Source organism: Molossus molossus, unplaced genomic scaffold (genome assembly GCF_014108415.1).
Source record: "Molossus molossus isolate mMolMol1 unplaced genomic scaffold, mMolMol1.p scaffold_m16_p_7, whole genome shotgun sequence".
Classification (NCBI taxonomy): domain Eukaryota; kingdom Metazoa; phylum Chordata; class Mammalia; order Chiroptera; family Molossidae; genus Molossus; species Molossus molossus.
This window is the reverse complement of record NW_023425401.1, coordinates 85,665,620-85,684,528: the sequence shown is the minus strand read 5'-3', so window position 1 is coordinate 85,684,528 and position 18,909 is coordinate 85,665,620. Positions and strand designations below refer to the sequence as shown.

At 41.3% G+C, this 18,909-nt stretch overlaps 1 pseudogene; it reads right to left on the bottom strand.

Annotated features, from left to right (window-relative positions):
* Positions 1–8,548: 8,548 nt before the first annotated feature.
* Positions 8,549–16,558, bottom strand: LOC118619680 (annotated as a pseudogene).
* Positions 16,559–18,909: the final 2,351 nt, after the last annotated feature.

Sequence of the window (18,909 nt, the reverse complement as noted above, 5' to 3'; positions counted from 1 at the left end):
AACTTGCAATTCCACCAGCAAGCATTAGTCTTTTGGGAGCTACCCTCCATTTCCTGCAGAAAAAGAGAAAGTCATTTGTTCACACACCGTCCAGGCTAAAGCGCCCTCTGCTGTCAGTTAGTGGGATGGCAGTCCTACTCCAACTGTCACCAGGTCTGGATGAGAGCTCAAGGTAATGTCTCCACTCTCAGAAACAAGAGAACTAAGAAAATAAGTATTAAAATGGGTAACTTGAATTTCCAAGCAGAGCTAACATTACTCCCTGCCTCTCACAAACTTTCTAAGCTGGGGAACTTTTAAAAAAATATGTTTTTATTGATTTGAGGTAGAAAGTGAGGGAGAGGAAGATGTGAGAGAGATACATGGATTGGTTGCCTCCCGCACAATCCCGATGGGGGCTGGGGATCAAACCTGCAACCAAGGTATGTGCCCTTGACTGGGAATTGAACCAATGACTCTTAGGTTTGAAGGTCGACACTCTAACCACTGAGCAAAGCCAGCCAGGGCCAAACTGTAGAACTTTTCATCTTTATTACATCGATACTTTTTATTAATTGTTGCTGGTTGGGTTTCCTGGTTGATAGATTACGGAAATTATTGAGATGTGCTCTTGGGAATAATGTCAACAAGGATATGAGCAAAGGATTGGGCAGATGGAGAAGCTGGATTGTGATGCAGTCATTACAGAGGTCTCCCCTACCCCGCAGAGTGCTATGGAGCTGGTGTAGTTCCTCAGAGTTGTCCTGAACTAAGACAAGGGTGCTGGGCCTTTGAACATCCTTCCACAGGGCAGCCCACATCAAAGGCTGTCTTTGGGGAGGATTTCCTGTCACCATTTTCCTTCAGACACCGTCCCTTTCCCTGAATGAGGATATAATGCAACAGCAGCCAATATTTAGCTTGTAGACATACTGAGCCAACCCATCTGTGAACTCAGCTCGGCCATTTTTTCACCTCTGGGCCTAAGGTGGCACTTACTATAGGTGTGAGCTGAGGGGGAGACATCATTGTAATATTCCTGGATATTACTAGCCTGTGCCCTCTTGCTCATGATTGATTTCTGATGTACCACCTCTGTGTTCCCTGTAGCTAATTCTCTTCTGTATATGCCACAATCATACTCCAGAACCCTAGGTGTCTAACGCTATGGAAACTGCCATACAATTCACACAGCATGGCCCTGGCGGCTCAGTTGGCTGAAGCATCATCCCGTACACCAAAAGTTTGTGGATTCGACTCCCAGTCAGGGTGCGTAGGGAGGCAACAAATCAATGTTTCTTTCTCTCACTGATGTTTCTCCCTCTCTCTTTCTCCATTCTTCTCTCTCTAAAATCAATAAAAACATCCTTGGGTGAGGATTTAAAAAGAAATTCTCACAGCATCTCTTTCTCATCACAGATTCCTTTAGTGTTATAGACTCTGCTGGGTTATGTGACCTAAGTGGCGGGGGTGGGGAGTATTAGTACCACCTAAACCTGCCACAGATAACTTTACTTCTCTGGAAGCTGTCAGCCTTCTATGTCCCTCAGTAAATGGGCTGAAGTAATATTTACAAGGGTGAAATGTGCCATCTCCAAAACCTGATGTATGAGCCTGGCATATCCCAGACTATGGAAATCTTAAAAATCTTCAGGTGCTTTACTAAAGCACCAAAATACTAGCTACTTTTGTTCTCTGGTCCAATTATCATGATGTTGTTGGTATAGTGGGCCAATGTTAGGTCACACTGAATGTCCAGATGGCCCAGGCTTCTTTGGACTATATCATGACGGAGATCAGGAGGGTTAATATAGTCTTGGGGGAAGACCAGAAATGTGTACTGTTGTACATCTCACATGGATGTGAATTGTGTCTGGTACTCCTTGAGAGGGTTGGAAGGAATGCATTTGCCAGACCACTGGCTACATATTATGTATCTGAAAAGATGTTAATCTGCTCTAGCAAATATTTCATAGCTGGCACTACAAATGCAATTGGTCTGTGACTGGATTGGGTTCAAAGGCATACACTGTCATCCTTCAGGATTCATCAGTATTGTAGGGGTCATGCAGGTGAGACTTCAATAGAAACGTGCTGAAGACCACCACTCCTACAACCTCTAGTTTTGTTTTTTTTCATCCTCACTCGAGAACATTTTTTTATTTTTTGTTCAGATAGAGTGGGAGGGAGAGAGAGAAAGACAGAGAGAGAGAGAGAGAGAGAGAGAGAGAAACATCGACGTGAAAGGGACACATTGAGTGGCTGCCCATGTGACCCAAACAGGGCCGGGGACAAACCGCAACCGAGGTACATGCCCTTAGCGGGAACGGAACCCGGTGGGTCTCTCTCGACCTCAGGCCAATGCTCTAACCGCAGAGCCAAACCAGCCAGGGCTACAACCTCTAGTTTTTAAAGGGTGTTACAAATCTCTGCCACTTTCTTAAGGACAGTATAGATTTAATTGATCAATTGTGTGTTTGGTTGTTTTTCATTGAAGTATAATTCACATACATGATAAACTGCACAGATCTTAAGTTCAATGAGTTTTGACAGTTGTATACAACAGTGAAATTGACCACAATCAAGATGTAGAACACTTCTGTGCCCCAAAATGTTCTCATGTGCCCTTCTCAAGTTTATTCTGCCTCCTCCACCCTGACCCCAGGCAAACACTGATCTACTACTTTCTGACTATATATTGTTTTTGATTTTTTTAGAGTTTCATATACATAAAATCATGTAGAATAATTTTTTTTTCTTTTGGCTTCTTTCTCTCACTATGTTTTGAGATTCATTCACATTGTTCTGAGTATCAGTTGTGTGTTCCTTTTACTACTGAGTAGTATTCCAATAAATAAATTGATCATAACTTGTTTATTTATAGTCCTGTTGATGGAGACTTGAATTATCTCCAAGATTTGACTTTTATCAGTAAAGCTGCTTTTAACATGGATGTGCAAGTTGTTGTTTTTTCTTCTGTGATATGTTTTCATTTATCTTGAGTAAATATTTAGAAGTTAAATTATTGTGTCACAAACAGTTCTTCAAAGAAGTTATACTAATTTTTCATTCCCACTGGCAATATGCATATGAAGGTATCAATTGTTCCACATCCTTGTCAACATTTGATGCTGGTGTACTGCTTTGACGGTAGCCACTCTAAGAGGTGTGAAGTGATACCTCACTGTGGTTTTAATTTTTTTTTTAATCCTTACCCGAGGACATTTCTGCATTTATCTTCAGATAGAGCAGGAGGGAGAGATGGAGGAAGAGAGAGAGAGAAACATCGATGTGAGAGAGACACATCAAGTGGCTGCCACCCACACCACCCCGACTGGGATGGGGACAAACCACAACTGAGGTATGCGTTCTTAGCAGGGACCAAAACCAGGACCCTCTGGTCTGCAGGCCAACGCTCTAACCGCTGAGCCAAATCAGCCAGGGCTTGGTTTTAATTTGCTTTTCCCTGATGCTTTATGATTTGAGCACCTTTTCATGTGATATGGCTATACCCATATCTTATCTTATTAAGTGCCTGTTCAAGCCTTTTGTCCATTCAAAAAAGGGGATTGTTTTTCTTTTTATTATTGGTTTGTAGTAGATTTTAAAAAATATATTGCAGCTATGAATTCTTTCTTAAAGATATATTGTGAATGTTTTCCTCTGTCTGTGGGTTGACTAGTCATTTTTTAAGGTGTCTCTGATGAGCAAAATATTTTCTTTTAATAAAATCTAAATTATCATTTATTTCCTTTATGGTTAATGCTTTTTGTTTTGATTTAAGAAAAATTTTCCTACCTCTAAGTCATGAAGATATATACCTACTTTTTCTACTAAAAGCTTCATGGATCTTGCTTTTACATTTAGTTCTATGATCCATCCTAATTTAATTTTTGTGTATGGTTGCATGGAGGTAGAGGTCCATTTTTTTCATATGTTCATTCAGTTCAGAATTATTTTTTAAATAAAGACTTTCCTTTTGCCATTGAATCGACCATATGTGTGTTTATTTCTGGAATCTGTTCTGTCCCATTGACCTATTTCATCTAAGCTTGGGCCAATCACAGCCTCTTAATTATTGTAGCTGTAATATCGTTGTCAGGCAATGTAAGTCTTTTATTTCGTCCCTTTTTTTTTTCAATGTTGGTTTCGAAATTCTAGGTTCTTTGCATTTTCATATAAATTTTAGAATCAACTTGTAAATTTTGGTAAAATCTGGTTAAGATTGCATTTCATTTGGAGAGACACAAAATACTTTTCAAATTTTGAGTCTTTTAATCCATGAATGGGGTATATCTTGCCTTATTTTTGATGAAGTGAGCAATTTTTAGTACAGTGACCTATTTTATCTCCTTGATTGTCTTTTAAACTATATCTCTACATTTGCTTTTTGTGTTTGCATTAGAGATTATGATAATCATTTTATCACAATGTATCTTCCAATAATATCCTATTACCTTGTGAAAAGTATAATAATCTTAAAACAATGTAAGCATTTTATTCCTTCTCCTGATCTGTTTTCTTATTCACAAGAATAAGAAACCTCAAATTACAGATGTTATTATTTTTGTTTTACATAATCAAGTCTTTTAAATAAATTTAAATATGTATATTTTTTGTGCGCATTGTCCTTTATTATTTATTTATTTATTTATTTATTTATTTATTTATTTATTTATTTTAAATCTTTATTGTAGAATGTATTACAGATGTTCCTCATTTTTCCCCCATTGACTCCCTCCTCTTCACTCCCGCCCCCCTCCTGCCTTTTCCCACACTATTGTCTGTGTCCTTTGGTTATGCATATAAGTTCTTTGGTTTATTTCTTACCATCCCCCAACCCCTTTCCCTTTGATCTTTGTCAGTCTAGCAATGAATTTGTACTTCTTAATCCCTTCACCTTTTTCACCCATTCCCCCAATCCCCCCCCACCCCCATCTGGCAACCAACAAAATGTTCTCTGTATCTATGAGAATGTTTCTGTTTTCTCTGTTCATTTTGTTTATAGATTCCATTGTCAATAGATATGTATTAATTGCCATTTGGTTTGTTCATATATTTTATCTTTTTCTTCAAAAAGACCCTTCAACATTTCATATAATGATGGTTTGGTGGTGATGACCTCCTTTAACTTCTTCTTGTCTGGGAAAGTCTTTATGTGGCCATTGATTCTAAATGACAGCTTTGCAGGATATAGTAATCTTGGTTGTAGGTTCTTGCTTTTCATCACTCTGAATATTTCTTGCCACTCCCTTCTGGCCTGCAAAGTTTCTTTTGAGAAATCAGCTGACAGTCTAATGGAAACTCCCTTATAGGTAACCAAGTGCTTTTCTCTTGCTGCTTTTAAGATTCTCTCTTTGTCTTGAACCTTTTGCATTTTGATGATGATGTGTCTTGGTGAGAGCCTCTTGGGGTTCATCTTGTTTGGGACTCTCTGTGCTTCCTGGACTTGTATGTCTGTTTCCTTCACCAAGTTAGGGAAGTTTTCTGCCAGTATTGTTTCAAACAGGTTTTCGATTTCTGGTTCTCTCTCTTCTCCTTCTGGCAGCCTCAAGATGCGAATTTTGGCATGCTTGAAGTTGTCCCAGATGCTCCTTACACTACCCTCAATTTTTGGATTCTTTTTTCTTTTTGCTGTTCTGATTGAGTGTTTTTTGCTTCCTTATATTCCAAATCGATGGTTTGCTTCTTGGTTTTACCTACTCTACTATTGAATCTGTGTAAATTATTCTTTCTTTCAGTTAATGCCTCCTTCAATTCTAACTGTGTATCCATGATTTCTAACTGGTCTTTTTTATGCTCTTGAGGCCCTCCCTAAGTTCACTGACGTTCTCACTAAGTTCATTGAGCATCCTTATAAGCAGTATTTTGAACTCAGTATCTGTTAGGTTGCTTATCTCCATTTTGCTTAGTTCTTTTCCTGGGGTTTTGTTCTGTTCTTTCATTTGGGACCTGTTTCTTTGTCTCCTCATTTTGGCTGCCTCCTTGTGTTTGTTTCTATGTATTGCTTAAGAGGTATGGGGCTCACTGAGACCAGATGCTGCTTGTTTGAAAGAATTTAGGAAAACCTGAAGCAGGATCCAAGATAGGCCAGTCCTATGGTTAAGCAACTGGCAACAGCTTGGGTGGGCCTGAAAGTTGTGTGTGGTGCGGTGGGGTGGGGCCTCAGGGAGTCAGCAGGGCAGGTCGCTGGAGTCCCAGATATAGCGACTGTCTGCCGCCCCTGGGAAGGGCTCACCAAAGGAACAAAGGCCTCTGACAGCACGTTTGTCCCCGAGAAAGCCCCCTCTCCAGCCCTCGCTCCAGTGCCAAACAGCTCAGTTCTTCCCTGTATGTCTCTGGTGCCCCTCGAGCTGCCTCCCCTCAAGCTTAGAGGGAGAGAGTCCGATAAGTCTGTGCGCGGGCTCTTTAAGAGGAACTGCCTGGGGTTCCAGCTGCATCAGCTTCCCTGAGCCTCAGTTCCCGCTGGTTTTTCCAGCCAGAAGTTATGGGGATTCTCTTCCTGGCACTGGAACCCTAAGTGGGGCATCTGGTGTGGGACGGGGACTCCTCAGTCCTCAGGGAGGACCTTCCCAGTTGAGGTGTCCTCCTGATTTTTATTCACCACATTGGGTGCGGGACCAGCCCGTCCACCTCCGCCCCTCCTACCAGTCTCGATGTGGCTGCTGCTTTAATTCCGTAGTTGTAGGACTTCCATTCAGCTTGATTTCAGGCGGTTTTGAATGGTTGTTCTGTAGTTTAGTTGTAACTTTGATGTGTTTGTGGGAGGACGCGATACCGCGTTTACCTACCCGCCATCTTGACCGGAATTCCAATCCGCATTTGTCCTTTATATGCAGTCATCCATTTGCCAGAAAATTTCCTCCTCCTCCTCCTCCTCCTCCTCCTCCTCCTCCTCCTCTTCCTTCATCTTGTAGAACATCTGGCTTATTGGGAAAAATTCATAATAAAAACTACAATTGCTTATTCTGAAACTTGCAAAACAATTTGATATAACAAATGAATTGGTTTTCATTATGTAAGTACAAATGGTAAAAAAAAAAAGAAAAATTCATGAGCTATATCATATATTACAATTTAGAGATCTTACATCCCTGAATTCTCCTGTTGCATGTTTTACATCAGATATTTTAAATCAGTTTACCAAGGAAGACCAGGTTTTTAACTATACATTAGTTTTTGCTTAAAACTGCAGTCTCGGAAGCTGTGTCTATATGAGTAGAGCCTGGTCAATTGAGATGAAAAAATTCAAACCATTTCTTCTCCTAAAGTTGTTTCAATGTTACTTTTATAATAGGAATGGTCTTCCTAATGCTTTATTGCACAACCTAATTGTATCTCTGTTATGATGAATTAGACCCAGTACATCTTTCAACTCCATCTACTCTGGTCCTGAACATATAGACACAAAACAGTACAGATTAACATATTTTCTCACACCCTAACCCTACAAACTACTTTATTAAAACAATTTTTTTTTCTTTATTGATTTTAGAGAGTGAGAGGAAGGGAGATGGAGACGGGGAGAGAGAGAGAGAGAGAGACATGGATGAGAAAGAACACTGCTTGGCCGCCTCCTGCACGCCCCCTTCTGGGGATCTAGCCCACAACCTGGGAATGTGCCTTGACTGGGAATCCAACTTCGAGACCTCTTGGTGTGTGGTTGATGCTCAACCACTAAGCAACACCGGCAGGGTCCTACAAACCACTTTAAAAGAGATAATTTCGTTTTAGCATTTCCCTGCTTAAGAAGGCTTTACTACTAAAACAAGTTTTGTCCATGAAATAATACTTTCCTAAATGACATATCAAGTTAATGAGATGTTTAGCAAAAAATCAATTATTTGGGATATTAATTAGAAATTCTCACAAATGCTATTCATTTAGGAAACGATTTTACTTTTTTAAGTAGCTAAAGGTTGGAAAATATACATTTCTTTTAGAATATTTAATCACTGACAATTTTCACCAACATTTCCCTCTTCTTCTTTTCCCTGAATAGACCCAGTCCATTTAATCTGGGAAAAATAGACACTTCATCAGATTACTTAAATCTTTGAAGCCTTCTCACTTTTACTTTATATAATGGTAAGTTTCATATTCTTTTATAAGTGCAGTATAACCTGTATGGACAGATATTATGGAAATACTATGTATTATAAGTAATTAGTTAAATGAAGTAAGTTTTATTCAACTTTATAAAACATATATAAAAGATGAATAAGAAACTGCCCAGCCAGTGTGGCTCAGTAGATTGAGGGTTGTCCCATGGACTGAGAGGTCAGGTTGGATTCCGGTCAGGGCACATGCTGGGGTTGCAGGCTCATGGATGTTTCTCTCTCTCTCCCCCTTCCTTTCTCTCTAAAATGAAATAAAATGAAATAAAATAAAAAGATGAATATGAAACTATAACACCATTTAAGAAATATTTTCTCCCAAATTAGTTTAGCACTTGGACTTGTCTAATGATATGAACATGCCCCCCCCCCCCCCATAATTACAAAGTACTCTGGGAAAAAACAGTTTCTTCCTCTGGAATCCATTCTGGCAGCAGGAATCCATCCCCACCTTAGGCAGATGTGTAGAAGTCCCTGGGCTTGGCACTGCCCAGGAGGTGGTCGTCATAGTTGGGGCGGCAATAGGAGAAGAAGGCATAGCCAGCCGATCGGGATATCTGTGCCGGCAACCCAGAGCCATAGGTCCAGTAATAGATGTAACTGACAGTGGGGCTGAGATGAAGGGTGAAGGTCTGGGTGTACTTCACTGGGTCAACCACCAGGAAGCTGATCTGGAACACAACCACCAGGCCAGGAGGCCTCCCATCACTCTCAGGTAGACAAGCATTTGCGGTCGGCAGAGGGCAAAGAAGGAGAGGATGAAGCAGATCACCAGGATGATAAAATCACAGAAGAGCGTGGTGGTGGCTGCCCTTCCCCATGCAGAGTTCATGAGGCTCTCGCAGCCGCCCTCGTGGAAGCATGGACACCACAGCGAGGATGTCTGGATGTGGTTAATCAGCTGCAGCCAGCCCCGGCCAGCCAGCGCGAAGATGTCAAAGTGCGCGGAGCAGGAGCAGGGGCAGGGTCCACCTGCAGCACTTGCAGGCCAGGCCGCAGCGGCGCGGCCTCTTGACAGTGGGGTGGAGGTAGAAAAGTGGGCTCGGTCTCAGGCGAGGGCGGGCAGTGCTACAGAAGAGAAAAACTGATACAGGTCTTTTTTGTTTTTAATTTAATTAATTAATTTATTTTTGTTACAGATGTTTCTCCTTTTCCCCCACTGATACCCCCTCCCTCTCCCTTCCTGCCCTGTCCCCAGCTTTGCTGTCCATGTCCATTGTTCATGCACACATGCATATAAGTTCTGTGGTTTATCTCCCCCCACCACCTCCTCCTCTGGGGATTGTCAGTCTGTACCCCACTTCCACATATCTGGGACTACCCCATTTCTCAGACTGTTATGTTCATTATATTCCACAAATAAATGAAATCACGTGATATTTGTCTTTCTCTGCTTGGCTTGTTTCGCTTAGGATAATACTTTCCGGGTCCCTCCATGTAGTCTCAAAGGATAAGAGATCTTTCTTTCTTACAGCTGCATAGTACTCCATTGTGTATATGTACCTCTGCTTCTTTATCCATTTGTCTACTGATGGACACTTGGGCTGTTTCCAGATCTTAGCTATTGAAAATAGTGCTGCTATGAACATGAGGGGGGGGGGCACATATTCTTTGTGATAGGTGTTTCAGGCTTCTTAGGGTATATTCCTAGAAGTAGGATCACTGGGTCAAATGGCAGTTCAATTTTTAATTTTTTGAGGTAACACCACATTGTTTTCCATAGTGGCTGCACCAGTCTGCATTCCCACCAGCAGTGTACTAGAGTCCCCTTTTCTCCACACCCTCACCAACACTTGTTGTTTGATGATTTGTTGATGGTGGCTATTCTGACAGGTGTGAGGTGATACCTCATTGTCGTTTTATACAGGTCTTTCTTATACAGGTCTTTAGGAGACAAAATTTCTCAGGTTCCCACTAATAACAGTGTCTATTCCATCTTCACTTTTGAAAGATAATATTGCTGTATATGGAGTTCTAGGTTGGCATTTTTTTTCTTATAGCACTTTAAAACACCCCCCCCCTTTTTTTTAATCTTTTCCACTAGCTCTTTTATTGTTTCTGATGAGAAGTAAGCCATAATCTATATCAGCTGTCTATCTTTCCCACTATCTCTTTTCAACATTTATTATACTTTAAAATCACTATCTTATAGTTATGGAATATTTTATAATCTGCAATAACTCTTAATGTGCTTATTATATTCAGAGTTTTTCTTTCTTGGCCATGAATCACATTTTCTTGCTTCTTCCTATGTCTTACATAGTTTGATTGTATGGCCAGACACTGTTTAAGAAAATAGTAGATATTGAATTAAATAATATGATGAATTTTCTTCTGGCAGAAAGTATGGGATACTAAGACAATCTATGTATTGAGTTGAATTTGGACTTTGTTGTAGCTTTAGTTAAATTCAATACACCTCTGATTTAATTTGTGTGTTGTTGTTGTTTTTGGAAACATCAGGACTTTCCTTTCAGTAGTACTTGGTGTCTGAGCTCTGCTCAGTTTCTGGTAATCTTCGAGTTTCATTGCCTAATTGCTGCCTTTTAAGGTTGCTGGAGAACATGTCAGGAGTGTCCTCTCAACTCTCCTGCAATGCCACCAATCTTTGGTATATACCTTCCTGTTCAGTCAGTCGAAACCTGTGGGAAAATGTTAGATTTGGGTAGGTGCAGACCCATTCTTGGCTGGGGCTCCACAGAAGGCTTTTTAAAAATTTAGTTGATTTCCCCTAAACACTGTTAAGGCTGCACTCCTTCTCTTCCCAGAGATGGAAGCAACTCATTACTTTCTATTTTTTTCAGTTTATTTTGGTTTCCTTGTCATCAATCTCTGACTGGTTATAAAACCATGATTTAGTTTCTCAGCTTTTGCAGTTTTTTGGCAATAGGGTTGGAGCAATGGTCTCTTGCTCTTTTTCTAATATATATTTTGTATTTGTTGACAGTATTAGAGATGTCCCCCATTGCCCTCATTCCCCCTCATTCCCCCAACTTTGCCCCTCTCTGGCCAGGCCCTACCCCACCCCAGGCCTTCACTGTTGTCTGTGCCCATTGGCTATGCATATAAATATATAAGTTCTTTGATTAATTTCTTCCTGTTCCCAACCCCACCTCTCTGAGATATGTTAGTTTGTTCCATGTTTTCGTGCCTCTGGACATATTTTGTTGGTCAATTAATTTTGTTCATTAGCTTCCACAAATCAGTGAGATCATGTGGTATTTGTTTTTCTCTGACTGGCTTATTTCACTTAATATAATACTCTCTAGGTCCATCCATGCTTTCATAAAAGATAAGATTTTCTTTTCTTTTTTTTTAAACAGCTGCAAAGTATGATATTGTGTAAACTTACAACTTTTATATCCACTCATCTACTGATGTGCATTTGGGCTGTTTCCAGATCTTAGCTATTGTAAATAATGCTGCTATAAACTTGGGTACATATATTCTTTCTGATTGATGTTTTAAGGTTCTTAGGATATAGTCCTAGAAGTGGGGTTGCTGGATCAAATGACAGTTCCATTTTTACTACTTTGAGGAAACTCCATACTGTCTTGCATAGTGGCTGCATCTTCCCCACCAGCAGTGAACTAGTGTTCCCTCTTCTCCACATCCTCACCAGCACTTGTTGTTTGATGATTTGTTGATGGTAGCCATTCTGGCACCTGTGAGGTGATACCTCATTGTGATTTTAATTTGCACCTCTCTGATGATTAGTGATGTTGAGCATTTTTGCACATGTCTATTGGCCATCTGTATGTCCTCTTTGGAGAAGTGTCTATTCAGTTCTTTGCCCATTTTTAATTTGATTTTTTCTTCTTTTTGTGGAGTTGTATGAGTTCTTTATATATTTTGGAAATTAACTCCTTATCAGATGTCTCATTGGCAAATATGTTTTCTCATATTGTAGGTTCCCTTTTCATTTTGAGGATTTTTTTTTTTTTTTTGCTGTGCAGAAGCTTTTTAGTTTGATGTAGTCCCATTTACTTATTTTTTTTCCTTTGTTTCTTTTGCCCTAGGAGATGTATCAATAAAAATTCTGCTACATGAGATGTCTGAAATTTTGTTACCTATGTTTTCTTCTGGGATTTTTATGGTTTTATGACTTACATTTAAACCTTTTACCCATTATAAATTTATTCTTGTGTATGGTATAAGTTAGTGTTCTGGTTGCATTTTTTTGCATGTTGCCATTCAGTTTTCTCAATACCATTTTTTGTATGTTCTTGCCTCCTTTGTCAAATATTAATTGACAGTAATGGTATGGGTCAATTTCTGGGGTTTCTGTTCTATTCCATTGATCTATATGCCTGTTCTTGTGCCAGTACCAGGCTGTTTTGATTACAATGGCTTTAAGTATAGTTTAATATCTGGTATTGTGATCCCTCCTACTTTATTCTTCTTTCTCAACTTTGCTGTGGCTATTCAGGTTCTTTTTTTTTTTTTGGTTCCATATAAACTTTGGTGATTGGTCTAGATATGTGAATTATGTCATTGGTATTTTGATAGGGATTGCATTGAATTTATAGATTGCTTTGGGTAGTATGAACATTTTAATGATGCTAATTCTTCCAATCCATGAACATGTTATATGTTTCTACTTGTTTGTATCTTCTTCTGTTTCTTTTTTCAGTGTTCTATAGTTTTCCAAGTACAGGTTTTTTACCTCCTTGGTTAAGTTTATTTCTAAGTATCTTTTTTTTTTTTTTTTTTTTGTCTTGCAGTGGTAAATGGAGTATTTTTTTCTTTAATTTATCGTTCTGAGAGTTCATTATTGGTGTATAAAAATGCCATTTCTTTCTGGATGTTGATTTTGTGTCCTGCTACTTTGTTGAATTCATTTCTTAAATCTAGTAGGTTTTTTTTTTTTTTTTTTTTCTTGTGGAGTCTTAGGGTTTTCTATATACAATATCATGTCATCTGTGAATAATGATAATTTTACTTCCTCTTTTCCAATTTGGATACCTTATATCTTTTATTCTTTTTTTAAAAATTTTTTTAATTTATTTTTTTTGTTACAGGTGTTTCTCCTTTTTTACTCCATTGGCACCCCCTCCGCACCCCACTCTTTTATTCTTTTCTGATCACTGTGGCTAGGACTTCCAGTACTATGTTGAATGAGAGTGGTGCAAGTGTGATGATCTCTTGTTGCTTTCTATATCCTAACTGTGTTAGAGTGTGTCAGCGAGATAACCAGAGACACACGGCCAAATTGTAAAGGAGCGCTTTGTTCTCACTGGCGGACTGCAGAGGGCACAGTCTCCCCGCAGATCAGCAGCCACGATTCTTCTTGCTTGTCTGATTCTAAAGACAGAAGCCCCATCCTTCTTTCCCTCCCTCCCTCCAAGGATGGAGGATCGATACAATAGTGGGCATGGCAGCGATTACAGAAGTCAAAATTAGCATATTCTCCTGGCACATGAATACCTGCAAATGCCTGCAGTTACGGGTACTCAGAAACTGTAAATGCCTGCAAATACCAATACTGGAAACTGCAAAAGCCTCCCAACATGTCGGGCAACTATAATCTTAGGCAAAATTTCTTTACTTCTAGGGGTAATTAACCTATTATTGGAACAATATTGAGGAAGGTCCATTGATGATAAAAATGGAGTTGTTTAGTCGCCTTAGCCAAGAGCCTACATAAGAATGGAATCTAGTCGCCTTAGCCTTAGGGCCCAGGTCATTCCTCCCTGGTTTTCCTGACAAGTCAAATCATTGACTCAATTTAGTTTTTATTTTATTTTAAATTAATTAATTTATTTTTGTTACAGATGTTTCTTCTTTTTCCCCCACTGATTCCTTCCTCCCCATCCCTCCCCGCCCTGTCCCCAGCTTTGTTGTCCATGTCCATTGTTCATGCATACATGCATATAAGTTCTGTGGTTTATCTCTCCCCCACCACCCCCTCTCCTGGGGACTGTCAATCTGTACCCCACTTCCACGTCTCTGGGACTACCTCATTCCTCAGACTGTTATGTTCATTATATTCCACAAATAAGTGAGATAATATGGTATTTGTCTTTCTCTGTTTGGCTTGTTTCACTTAGGATGATACTTTCCAGGTCCTTCCATGTAGTCTCAAAGGATAAGAGGTCTTTCTTTCTTACAGCTGCATAGTACTCCATTGTGTATATGTACCACAGCTTTTTTATCCATTCATCTACTGATGGACATTTGGGCTGTTTCCAGATCTTAGCTATTGTAAATAGTGCTGCTACAAACATGGGGGTACATATATTCTTTGTGATTGGTGTTTCAGGCTTCTTAGGGTATATTTCTAGAAGTGGGATTTATTAGACATGGGCCAAAGGCTAGGAGTAAACATAATATAGTGAGAGGGCCGGCAATGGTGGATAATAGAGTTGTAAACCAATTTTCAGATTATTGCCTTTTTCTTTCTTGTTCCTCAATATTTTTTCCTAAATAGAGATAAACTTTCTTGAATAATCCCTGAATCACTTGCATAAAAACAGCATTTTTTTCTCCCAGTGTGACACATAATCCTTCTTCCTTAAGAAATAAGAGGTCTAATTCTGTCTTATTCTGTAGGACCATTTCTAAGTTCCTAGTTCCATTGGGGTCCAGGTCTATAAGGATTCCCCTGAACAGACATAAATCAAAGTCCTGATAAACTCATGAGTCTTATCTTTAGAGGGTCCTGAGTCTCTTCTGTCCATGTTGTCTTTTCTGCCTTCAGCCGAGAGTGATATAACCAGGTTAGAATGCTGTCAACTTTCACTGCCTTAGAGGTGGTAGGATGACAGTATATGGTTCCTTCCAAGCTGGAGTTAGTCCCTTGGTGGTGGACTTCTTTACCCACACAGAGTCCCTCGCTGGAAGGGGTGAACAAGGTCCGAGTGGGCACAGGCAGGGCGTCACGGACGTGCTTATGGGCGGCCTTCTGAGCGAACTGCAGGGCCTACCAGAACTTGAGTAAGGAGCAGTTGTGAATTTCAGCTTTCAATTCTTCCCTGAGCTTGGGAAGAACAGGAGGAGGCCTACCATACATCATTTCATACGGAGAAAACCCTTCTTGGTATGGAGTGCACCTCGCCCGTAAGAGGGCGAGGGGAAGCAGAGTGGTCCAGTTTTCACCGGTTTCTAAAGTAAATCTGGTTAAGGTTTCCTTTAAAGTTCTGTTCATGGGCTGTACCTGCCCTGAGCTTTGGGGCCGGTAGGCACAATGGAGTTTCCAATTAATATTCAGGACCTTGGCTAGGTCCTGTGATATTCTTGCTATAAAGGTGGGGCATTGTCTGAACCTAGAGTCACAGGTAACCCAAATCTAAGAAAAATTTCCTAGAGTAATTTCTTAACTACAATGGTGGCTGTCTTTGTTTTAGTAGGGTAAGCCTCAACCCACCCAGAGAAAGTGTCTAAGTAAACCAGGAGGTATTTATGTCTTGATGCTGGGGTCTTAACTCCTGTAAAATCTGCTTCCCAATGTTTCCCCTGGGGAGGCTCCCCGAGCCCAGATTCTCAGGGGAGCTTTTCTACCCTGCTTAGCATTGACCTGGGCACAGATCGTGCACCCGGACACAGTGCTATCTACTGTTTTGTCTAAATTGGGTATGAAGTAACCCGCCTCTCAGGAGTTCAGTAAGCTTGGTGTGGCCTAAATGAGTGGTTTGGTGCAGCTGATTAACTGAAGTCCTCCCTATAGCCTCTGGGACCAAAAACTGCCCATCAGATAGTATCCGCCATCCACTGTTTTCCTTTGTGGCTTGTTTCTGCTTGGCCAAGTCATTTTCTGACCTAGTGTAAGTAGGAGTTGAAGGCAAACTTGGATTTGGCATGGCAACTAATATCTGGAGAGTCCCCACTGGTTTTAGGGCTACTTCTCGAGCCTCCTGGTCAGCAGCGTGGTTTCCCTGTGCCTCTATGGAGTTCCCCTTTTGATGTCCTTTACAATGTACTATAGCTACAGCCTTAGTAGCCAAATTGCACCTAATAAGGCAAGAATTTCTTCCTTATTTTCAATATCCTTCCCGGCTGAGGTCAGAAGTCCTCATTCCCGATAAATGGCACTATGCACATGTACTGTAGCAAAGGCATATCTACTGTCTGTATAGATAATTATTGATTTATTCTTTCCCCAGCGTAGGGCCTGGATCAGGCTATGAGTTTAGCCCTTTGGGCTGAAGTTTCCCTACTTAATGCCTGAGACCAAATGACATGGTCCAGAGTTACTACTGCTGCCCCAGCACACCTGATTCCTTCTTGGGTTTAGCTGCTCCTATCTGTGAACAATACCTCATCTGATGATGGCAGCGGGACATCCTTGAGGTCTGGCCGGGCTGTCTGCATGGTATCAATTACCTCCAGGCAGTTGTGTAGAGTTCCTCTGGGTCATTGTCAGGGAGCAGGCTGGCATGGCTGATGGCCAGCATTTTGTGGAATTTGAAGTGGGGTTGATCCAGGAGGAGCGCCTGGAGCTGGGTGACTCGGGTGTTTGACATCCAGTGCTCCGGAGCACTCCAGAGAAGGGCTTCAACCGCAGGGGGTGCAGTTAAAGCTAACTCTTGCCCTGGAGTTTCCTTGTCTGCCCCTCTACTAGGAGTGCAGTGGCTGCCATTGCTCTGAGGCAGGCCAGCCGTCCGGTGGCTACAGGATCTAGTCTCTTGGACAAGTGGGCTATCGGTCTCTTTCAGGGTCCCAAGTTTTGAGTGAGGACTCCCTTTGCTATGCCTCTAGCGTTGCTTATATACAAATGGAATGGTTTTGTGATATCCCGTAGGGAAAGACCGGGTGCTGAAATTAGGGCCATTTTTAAGGTCTCGAAGGCCTTCTGTTCTGTCTCAGTCCAAGTCAAAGTTAGTGTTCCTCCTGTACATGTATACAATGGCTTAGCAATGGCTGGGAATCCTGGGATCCACAGGCGGCAGTATCCTACTGCCCCTAGGAATTCCCAGACCTGTTTCTCGGTTTGTGGGGCCAGGATCCTCAAAATTGCCTCTATGCGGCTAGAGGATAGAGTCTGTTGGCCTTTGCTGATTTTATATCCCAGGTAAGTAACCTCCGGGGAACATAGTTGAGACTTTTTGGCCGAGACCAGGTACCCTAATGTCTGTAAAGTGCCCAGGAGGTACTCAGTACCTCTCTGAAAGTTCTCCTTGTTTTTTGCCGCTGGGAGAATGTCATCTACATATTGGAGTGTAGGGTACATTCAGGGTGCTATTGTCTGAAGGCCTGTAAGTCAGAACTGAGAGCCTCATGAAATAGAGTAGAAGAGTTCTTAAAGCCCTGGGGCAGCCTTGTCCTGGTTAATTGCCTCGAAAATCCCTCTTCAGGGTCCGTTTACTCAAATGCAAAGATAGGCTGGCTAACAGGGGCTAAAGGGATACTGAAGAAGGCATCCTTTAAATCCAGAACTGCATAGAACAGGTGTTCTGGTGGAAGTAGGCTCAATAGGGTATAGGGATTTGGGACCATTGGGAGTATGGTCTCAATCCATTTGTTTACTTCTCTCAAATTTTGTACCAGCCTAAAGTCTTTGGTGCCAGGTTTCAACACTGGAAGTAAGGGTGTATTCCAGGATGATTGACAGGGAACCAGAATCCCAGCCTCCCAGAACTGATGAATATGAGGAGCAATGCCCTTCTTTGCTTCATGATTCATGGAGTATTGTCTTAACCTGACTGGAGTCACCATGGCAAGCAGTTGAAACACAATTGGTGACTGGTGGCCAGCTAGTCTGGGAGGATTGTTTTCAGCCCAGACATAAGGGAAGAGATGTTGTAATTCCTTCATGTAAGTTGATGCCTCAGGGTTTGTTTCTGGAGGGCCTGGGGTTTCTTCCTGTAAAAGATATTCCTCCAACAAAGGGCAGGTTACAAGTATCTTTGAAGGGGAAATTGGGAGTCAATCCTAATGTTCTGGGTTTACAGTAAAGTTTGCTTCTTCTCCAATAAATGATATTATAGCTTGTAACTTTCAGAGGAGATCACGCCCCAACAGTGGATACAGACATTCAGGCATAACTAAGAAAGAGTGTGTTGGGGACAGGGTGTGTGTGTGTGTGGGGGGATCAGTGGGAGAAAAAGGAGAAACATCTGTAACAAAAATAAAAAAAAAAGAACTAAAAAGAGTGTGTAACAGTGTCCTTTCCAAGATTTACAGTTTTGTTAGTGGTCCAAGGATAGAGGACAGTCTGACCTGTCACTCCTTGAACTGAGACATTTTTAGTTGTTAGTGCACCCAGAGGCTCAGTTAGGACTGAATGTGTAGCCCCTGTATCTATTAAGAAATTAACAGGTTTGCCCCTACCTGTGCAATGATCCTGGGCTCCCGGGCTGAGTTGAAAGGAGCCCTGGCCCTGTCATTCTTCTAAATTAAGGACAACTGGGGTATTTTTATTTGGGCACTCTTGCTTCCAAGGTCCTTCTTTTTTGCAGTAGGCACATTGGTTCTTCCCTAGTTGTGTCCTAGGCCTGCCGTCCTGACCCTTCTCATGTTTCCCTTCCTAAGGTGACCTTTCCCCGTGGGCCCTGTTTCCCTTAAGGCTGATACTACCACCTTTGCTATTCTTTTATCTTGTTTTTCCAAAAGGGTTATCCCTATTATTATATACCTTTTGAGCAATCTCAACCAATTGGGAGTGATTTATTCCTTCAAAACCCTCTAGCTTTTGGAGCTTTTTTCTCATATCTTGGGCCAAGTAGGTAACAAAGGCCACGTTTATTGCTCGCTTGGTTTCTGGGGCGTCCGGGTCTATTGGAGTGTTCACTCGGTATGCTTCACAAAGACGCTCCAGAAAGGCAGCAGGAGAGTCCTGCAGGCCCTGTGTCACTTCTGACACCTTAGACAGATT